We start from the raw sequence: 8,375 nt of genomic DNA on the forward strand, positions 1-8,375 counted from the left end.
AAATTAAATCTGATGCCTGGACACAGCTGCCTCTTTGTCACTTATTTGCAACACCTCCGATTGACAGACATTATTGTTTCTGTTTTTACCTCCGTTGACTTTCAGGAACGTGCAGACAGGAAACTTATCTAACCTGTCACAATTGTGTCTCATCACCCTTAAAGAATGGTGAGAGTGAAGGCAGAACACAGATATTAAAGATTGTCAAAGAAGATTGAACAGTAAGAACTGCCAAATTTCTCGTTGTTTAACTTTTCATTCAGTGCTCAGTAACAATATATCCAGTTACTGACTGATGGGTTGACATTACAAATTGTGTCAAATGTTTTCATCTATATTTAACTAAAGGCAAATAAGATAGATAAGAACATTTTCAGAGAATTTACTGTTTACATGTTTGCTTATGTATATCAGTTTTGGAGGAAGTACATCAATTAAGATGAGTCGCTAGAAAAGAGCATCAATAATAAAGAGTCATAGAAAATGAAGGAAACCTTTCATAACATGATAGCTGCAATACAAACCTCAAACATACCAAACAATTGGGAGTATGGTGCAGGACTGGGTCAGAGTCATTCTGTTATACATAAGGTCATCTGCACCTACTAGTACAACAACAAGAACTTGCTTCAATAGTTTTAGTGCAATGATATATCTTTGCAAGAACTATAGATCTTTGCAATAACTATGAGGAATCTGAGCATAGATCATGAGACAGTCATTCAAACAGAACAAGGGGATATTGAATGGTTTAAAGTCAGGAAAAGTATGCACCAGGGTTATACTCTTTCATCATATTTATTCAATTTGTATGCTGAGAGAATAATCCAAGAAGCTGGATTATATGAAGAAGATTGTGGCATTAGGATTGAAGGAAGACTCATTAACAACCTACAAGATATAGATGATATAACCTTGCTTGCTGAAAGTGAAGAGGACTTTAAATACTTACTGATGATCAAAGAACACAGCCTTCAGTATAGGCTGTATCTCAGTGTGAAGAAGACAAAAAAATTCTCACCACCAGACCAATAAACAACATCAAGATAATTGGAGAAAAGAAGATGTCAAAGACTTCATTTTTCTCTAATCAATGATCAACACTAACGGAAGCAGCAGTCAAGAAATCAAACGATGGATTTCATTAGTCAAATCTGCTGCACAAGACCTCTTTAAATTGCTCAAGAGCAAAAATAGTTTGAAGACTAAGGTGTGCCTCATCCAAGCTATGGTATTTTCAATAACCTCATATGCATGTGAAATTTGGACAATGAATAAGGAAGACCATAGAAGAATTGATACATTTGCGGTATGGTGTTTGAGAAGAATGTTGAACATATTATGGGCAGCCAGAAGAACAAACAAATCTGTCTTGGAAAAAATACAATCAGAATGCTCCTTAGATGCCAGGATGGTGACACTGCATCTCTTATATTTTGGATATGTTATCAGGAGGAATCAGTCCTTGGAGAAGGACATCATGCTTGGTAAAAGGAAGGGTCAGTGAAAAAGAGGAAGATCCCCATCGAGATGGATTGGCACAGTGGTGACAGCAATGGGCTCAAGCGTAACAATAGTTTTAAGTATGGAGCTAGACAAGGCAGTATTTTGGAACCAGCCGGACAACACCTAAAACTACAATAACAACAACAACATAGCTGAAGTAGAATAGGTTATTTTCAAATAGGGGGGAAGATCTGTGTTACTTTTACATAGAGTATCTTTAAATCAAGATTGGTTGTTCACCTACAAAGATAACTCTTCTCAGGATAATTGACAGCATCAGGAAATTTTTGAGATCATCTGAGTTTTTTAAAGTTATACCTTAGGAAGTTTTCATTCCTGTTAAGTGCTGTTGTGTCAATACTGGCTCATAGCAATCCTTATAGGGTTTCCGAGGCTATAAGTCTTTATGAGAGCAAACAGCCTCATCTTTTTTTCTGTGAAGCACCTGGAAGACTCAAACTGCTGACCTTGTGGTTTGCAGTCTTGTACTTATCCTGTGGAGCCACTGTACTTCCTTAGGAAGCTTTACCAAGGAAAAATGTGAAGAACTGGAATGGTATCACACATTTACTGAATAACTGTACCACACTACAAAGACACAAGACTCAAAATAGTCTACCCCCTTTCTGATTGAAAAACAATTTTAGCAAGAGAGGAAAACATGTCTTATTTGCCATGAGGCATTGCAGTCCAATGAGTAGGGTTTTTTTTGTGTGTGTGTTTTGTTTTTCAATTTAGTTTGTTTTGTGCTTTATCAGGTCCAGTGAATGTTTCAAAATGAAGAGAAGGCATAACTGAAAGAGAAGCTTGTCATAATAAAGTACTATCTTTCTCACAATACCTTTGCCACTTGTGTGACTGCCAGCAACAGCAAACCATTGATGGCATAAATACAAACAAAACAGCCAATAATATTTGTGGTGAAGACTTCAACATAGCTTTGTTCTTGATTCTTTCAGGTGTGAACCAAAAACTAGCAAATAATTCGTTCCCTTCTAGTGTTTTTCTGCCCTTTGTTCCTTCCTTTGCATTTACAGTGCAGATGACCAGAATATGATATTTATCCAGTAGTGTCCAACCACACATGCCTCAGAAGAAAAGCTTAATGATCTACTCCCAAAAGATTATAAGCATTGCATACTCTATGGAACCCCAACACACATGAAGTCACCATGAGTTGTATCAACTCCACAACAATTGATCTAGCAGTATGTGACGACATTGGGGCAGACTACTGATTTTTAAACTATTCCAAGGAATTGAGCATAACTTTTCAATAGTTTTGAGGTAGACAGTGAAGGTCAGGTGAAAGGCAACACCAGCCTGTACATTTACTGGTCTAGTAAAAACAGACATCTTTTGCTTAAGCCTTGGTTGAAAGCAAATAAACAAAGCTGCAGAACTTGTCAATAGAAATAATGAACAATGTAAATGTAACTGGCTCTTTTGGGTAGTGCTGTTACAGGTCTGTATGCACGTGCTCAGAGCGGAGTGTGTGGGGACAAAGGAAGTGCACGTTTGTGTCTTCAGAAAAAACAACATATTTAACACCTAGATTCTGGTATGTACTCCTATGAAGTATATATTTTTGTTTTTTTCCAAATTTCATTCCAGGACTTTTACAAAATATTTCAGATGAATTGTAATCTTCATCTTCCTCTTTTTCATGCTGGTTAATCTGGAAGTAATTTAATTCATAACTTTCTTTGCTGTTACCAACTTCCTGTAACCAATCACATAGATTGTTGTTGTTATGTGTCGTGGAGTTGGTTCCGATGTATAGCGACCCTGTACAGGGTTTCCGAGGCTGTAAATCTTTATAGGAGCAGAAAGCCTCATCTTTCTCCCGCAAAACAGCTGGTAGTTTCGAACTGCTGACCTTAACGGTTCGCAGCCCAATTCGTAACCACTACACTACCAGAGCTCCTTAATCACGTAGATTAGTCTTCTTCAAACATTTTTTTTTTTTTTTTTTGGTGAGATATTTCAAATACCTTTTGACAAACGGCACGTCGGGATTACAGTAATCTTGCTCTTGCTGCTTTCATGGTTACAAGCCCTCCACAGAGATTATTATCTTCCCCACTAACTTTGATTTTTGTTATTGAAGAAATTGCTCAAAATTGGCAGCATCCATAATTTCATCTTCTATAGGGTGGGTGCAGTCAAGGGTGAACTTCAGAACCTGTTTTTTTCCCTCCTTTGCCACAAGCTTTTTTCACCATGGCGGCAGCAGACACAGAAAGGGAGTTCTTGAAGTATGTGTATTTTTGTGTGAGGCGGAGTGAATGTGACAGAGATACCAAGAGACAGATAGACAAAAATGGAAGTGTACAATAGAGGGTGTAGGAAACATGGTAAGGTACAGCAGTGGCAAATAACCACCAAGATAGAATCAAAGAAGGAAATACTCCTCAGGATTCTCCATTATCTGTTAAAGAAAAGAATGGCTTGTCATGATCCAGGGGTTGGCCTCAGGTCTAAATGTAATGGGTTTATATTTAAAGATTATTAAATTTTTCATTATTCAGCTTTTGCTTTGGAAACCCAATTTGCTTGAAAGAGGGAAAGTAATTACAATGAAATTTATTCTGATTTTTCCCAAGTCTCTGTATTAGGTAGTTCAAACTTAGATGCTTCTTCAAGGAAATAGAAATTGGGAAGGTGGCTATGGGGAATAATCCTTCTTTAGTTCCACTTCTTCCTGACTGTATATGGATAGAGTTCCTGATGAACACTTGAGATGAGAAAGGCATGCATAATGGGCAAAGTCAGCACTGGTCACCTCTGCGTAAGGTTTTTCTCCTCTGAAGGGCTTCTGAGCTGTGTTCTCTGATTATTGGCATGACTGTTCTTTAGCTTGGCATTTATTTTTCAAGTTACAATTGAAGTTTTAAAAATTGTTTTTAAATTTTTTATGTCTCCTTGAACTCAACAAAATAGACTGCAGTTATTGTTGCAAAATGTAATGTCATGACCCCAGAGTGAGTAATGAAATCACTGAAACTGGGTCTTGACCACCATTAAAAAAGAAATAAAACAGGAATAGAGAATGCCTCATTGCATCATATGTAGTAAGTATTGTTTCATGAAAGTTTCATTTTAGCTTTTTCTATATCTATCTGTATGTGTGCATATTGGGTAATCATTTGGAATGATGTGGAACCTTAGCTTCAAAAATATCTGAAACACTTTTGGCTCATAAAATAGCATCACTGTTGAGTTTGAAGAAGAGCAGAAAGGGGAAAAAGTAAAACAAAAACAAAATTGTGGATAGGGGATCTACTAATATTAGTTGTTGTTGTTGTAGTTGTTAGGTGCCATCGAGTTGGTACCAACTCATAGCTACCTTATGCACAGCAGAATGAAACACTGCCCAATCCTGGGCCAACTTTACTATCGTTGCCACACTTGTACACATTGATGCTGCCACTTTGCCAATCCATCTTGCTGGGGATCTTCTTTTTTTCTGACCCTCCACCCTACCAAACATGATATCCTTCTCCAGCAACTGGTCGCTCCTGACAATATGTCTGAAGTATTAGAGATGAAGTTTAGCCATCCTGGCCTCCAAGGAGCTCTCTGGCTGCACTTCTTCCAATACAGATCTCTTGGTTCTTTTGGCAGTCCATGGCACTTTCAATGTTCTTCTCTAACACTGTAACTCAAAAGTACCAATTCTTCTATGGTCTTCCTTATTCTAATATTAGTAGTGACTTCTAATAGTGGCTATTCTACCAAATAACTGAGTGACTATGTTGATTCACTTTTCTAAAGTATTTAAGTAGATGGTCTCCAAGATCCCTTCCAACTCTAAAATTCAAACATAATTTTCCCTTTAACCCAGTGACTGACATGATGGTGATGAAGACTTATTCAGAGATTGATGATCTGTTGTTGTTGTTGTGAAGTGCCATCGAGTCGATTCTGACCCATAGCAACCCTGTATAGGGTTTCAGAGGAGCAACTGGTGAACTTGAACCACCGACCTTGCAGTTCAAATGGCTTTGCAGTCTGGTACATTAACCCACAGTGCCAGCATTTATTTGCTTTGCCCAAACTTGTCTTTTTCCAGAGGAAGAGGAGAGCTACAGCCTCTATTATATTCCAATAGATGAATAGAAGGAGTAATAGTGCCCATTTTTTGGTTCTTTAGAAATCTCTACATTGACAATCCTAAAGCTTTATATAGATTTTTGTATCTGGTTGGGAAGGCATTTTCTTGGTACCCAGAGCTCAATGTGTTTTTAGTGCTGTTTTTTTTGTTGTTTTTTTCCTTCACTTTAAGCTCTCTGTCAGTCATGGCAGCTGAAATCAGCAGGCTATTGGTTTGCCCAGTATATAATCTGAAGTCCCATGGAACAAGGGTTTGCAGCCACTAGGCTTTCTGACTGTGGAATTTACTTTTCATTTTTATTCATAGAGCACTGTCAGCTCTGCCTTTAAAACTAAAGTGAAAACATAACTGTCTAGTAATGAATTTGAAATCTCTTAAGGAAAACACATCTTAATGCAGCCTGCTAGCATTGAAAATTGCAACAACACTGCATATTGAAAATGAATGATTTGTTTCTCTCTTTTTTAATAGTGTTTATGATATTTAAAATGGTGGTCATTTTACACTTTGTTTCTACATCAAATGATTAGGATTTATTTTAATATTTCACTTTAGTTTTCTTAAAGAGAAAAATAAAGTTAGTCTTCAAAAGTGCGAACTGTATGAACAGCAGGAAGGGGAATCAAAAAGATTATTAACAGGCCAAGAAATCCTGTCCCAGTGCCCTTTCAAGATGCAGTGGGGAAGCAACTCTTTTGTCGCCATTTAAATGGAGTTTTTGTATGCTACCATTAACTCCTAATCCTTCTCCCTTAATTGAGTCTCTAGCATGCAAAATCTACAGTTTGAGAGCACAGTTGAGTTTTTATCTTTGATGAGCCTTGCTTTGAGGCTGGGATGGGGGATCAGAGACTTGTTTCTAAAGGTAGAACAGTTGGGATTTTACATATTAAGCACCTTGTCTGATTCTCTTTCTTTAGCCTGAGACTCACCACAGTTGTCCAAAGTTATCAACTACAAACATAAGCCTAGTACCTCCTGTACTCCTCAAACCCTAAAGAACTCTGTTTGCATTTAACATTAATGTGTTTAAAGGAGAAAACGTTGTAGCTTTGCCATACATGATTCAATTATGTTTGCTTTCTGGCCCTAAATCTGACAATGCTTAACATGTTTGGCAATTTCATATGCAAGCATTTGCATTATGGAGACTTATGAGTGGCACTGGAAAATGATTTGATTGATTAATAAAAATTTCTTTCTCTAAGAACATATTAGATTCTAGGTTTCAAGTTTGACTCCAGAAGTATAAAAATGATCACAAAACCCTTCTCCAGAATAGTAGACTCTTAGTGGTAATGGTGGTTGTGTGCTATTGAGTCAGTTCTGACTCATAGTAACTCTATATAGTGTTTCTGAAGCTGTAAATCATTATGGGAACCCAAATCCTTATCTTTCTCCCATGGAGCAGCTGGTAGATTTGAACTGCTGACATTGTAGTTAGAAGCCCAATGCAAGGTATAATCCTATACTACCAGAGTTCCTTAGTAGACTCTAATTGTTAACTGCCATTGAGTCAGTTTCTGTTGGTAAGTTTGAACTGCGACCTTGTAGTTCAGCTGAACTTTCAGTCCAGTGCTTATACTACAGTGCCACACCAGGACTCTTGACAGTAGGAAAATGAAATAGTGTAAAAATACAGATTCCTTTGCAAGTCTGGATTTTGTTCTATGAAGACTGAATATTTATTTGTATAGCACATATAAATGGGTTCTACTTATAAATTAATAAATGAGGATATTACTTCTAATCAACTAAGAAGAAATTAAGGGTTTCACCTGATGGAAAAAATTTTTAAATGGGTACTTGGTAAATTCCCAGAAATTCCACAGTTACAATAAAGGAAATTTCAATTACTTTAAAACCTTGTCTTAGATTAGAAAACCACTAGTAACTTTTGAGCATGATTGTCTAATATTTTATTCAGGTCTTGCTTAGGAACACATTGGAATCATTACCTGACTTTTAAGAAAAGGGAGTTCTTTTCCAATTAAAAATAAACCCACTGGTGCTCCATAGTTCTTATTTCTTTTGCCTAGAAATGTTCATTTGCCTTTCAGATTAGGGTATAAAGGATATCAACCAGAGAAAAGTGATGTCCCTGGAGGTGACATTTTTCAAAGTTGGTTTGGGCAATACTTAGCCACAAGATTAACCTTTTAGTGTTTCTGGTAAGGCCAACAAAAGAAACAAAAAAATATACACCAAATAGTACCTCATATTCTACTTTATGTTTTTCAGGGATGAAATAATAAAATAAAAATGTTTATAAAACATCATGCTTGAATGAAAGTTTGCAGATGTTACTTTTGGAAATTCTAGGCTAACAACACAATTGGTGATAAATCAATACATCTCTATTTCCGTGAACTGTATAAAATCTAAATTGTTCATAGACACACTAAACACTAGCATAGTAATCAGTGCTTTGCAATTGGAGGACAAATATATCTAGACATTGATGGGACCCAAAATTTTTCTCTACATTTACTTGTTTGAGGTAATAAATTTTCATTAGTGACAGATGATTATGAATATGTTTGCCTCCCCACCACCAGCATTGAACTTGATATTTTCTAGTACAATGCAAAAAATCCAAGAAACATGCATTTCAAGTCATCTTGGCTACTGCTTTGTCCAAACAGATAATTTGCAACTTATTTTGAAGATGATTTTATTGAAATATGGCATGACACTGTCTTATTGCAGATTTACAAGACAGGTGCATGCAGGCTAGAAATTTAGAAAAAAA

General features: G+C 36.6%; 1 pseudogene; it reads right to left on the reverse strand.

Moving 5' to 3' along the window:
• Positions 1-2,965: 2,965 nt before the first annotated feature.
• The window catches only part of LOC102827967, a 7,271-nt pseudogene continuing 1,861 nt past the window's right edge, over positions 2,966-8,375 (reverse strand).

Source organism: Chrysochloris asiatica, unplaced genomic scaffold (genome assembly GCF_000296735.1).
Source record: "Chrysochloris asiatica unplaced genomic scaffold, ChrAsi1.0 scaffold00022, whole genome shotgun sequence".
NCBI classification, from domain to species: Eukaryota; Metazoa; Chordata; class Mammalia; order Afrosoricida; family Chrysochloridae; genus Chrysochloris; species Chrysochloris asiatica.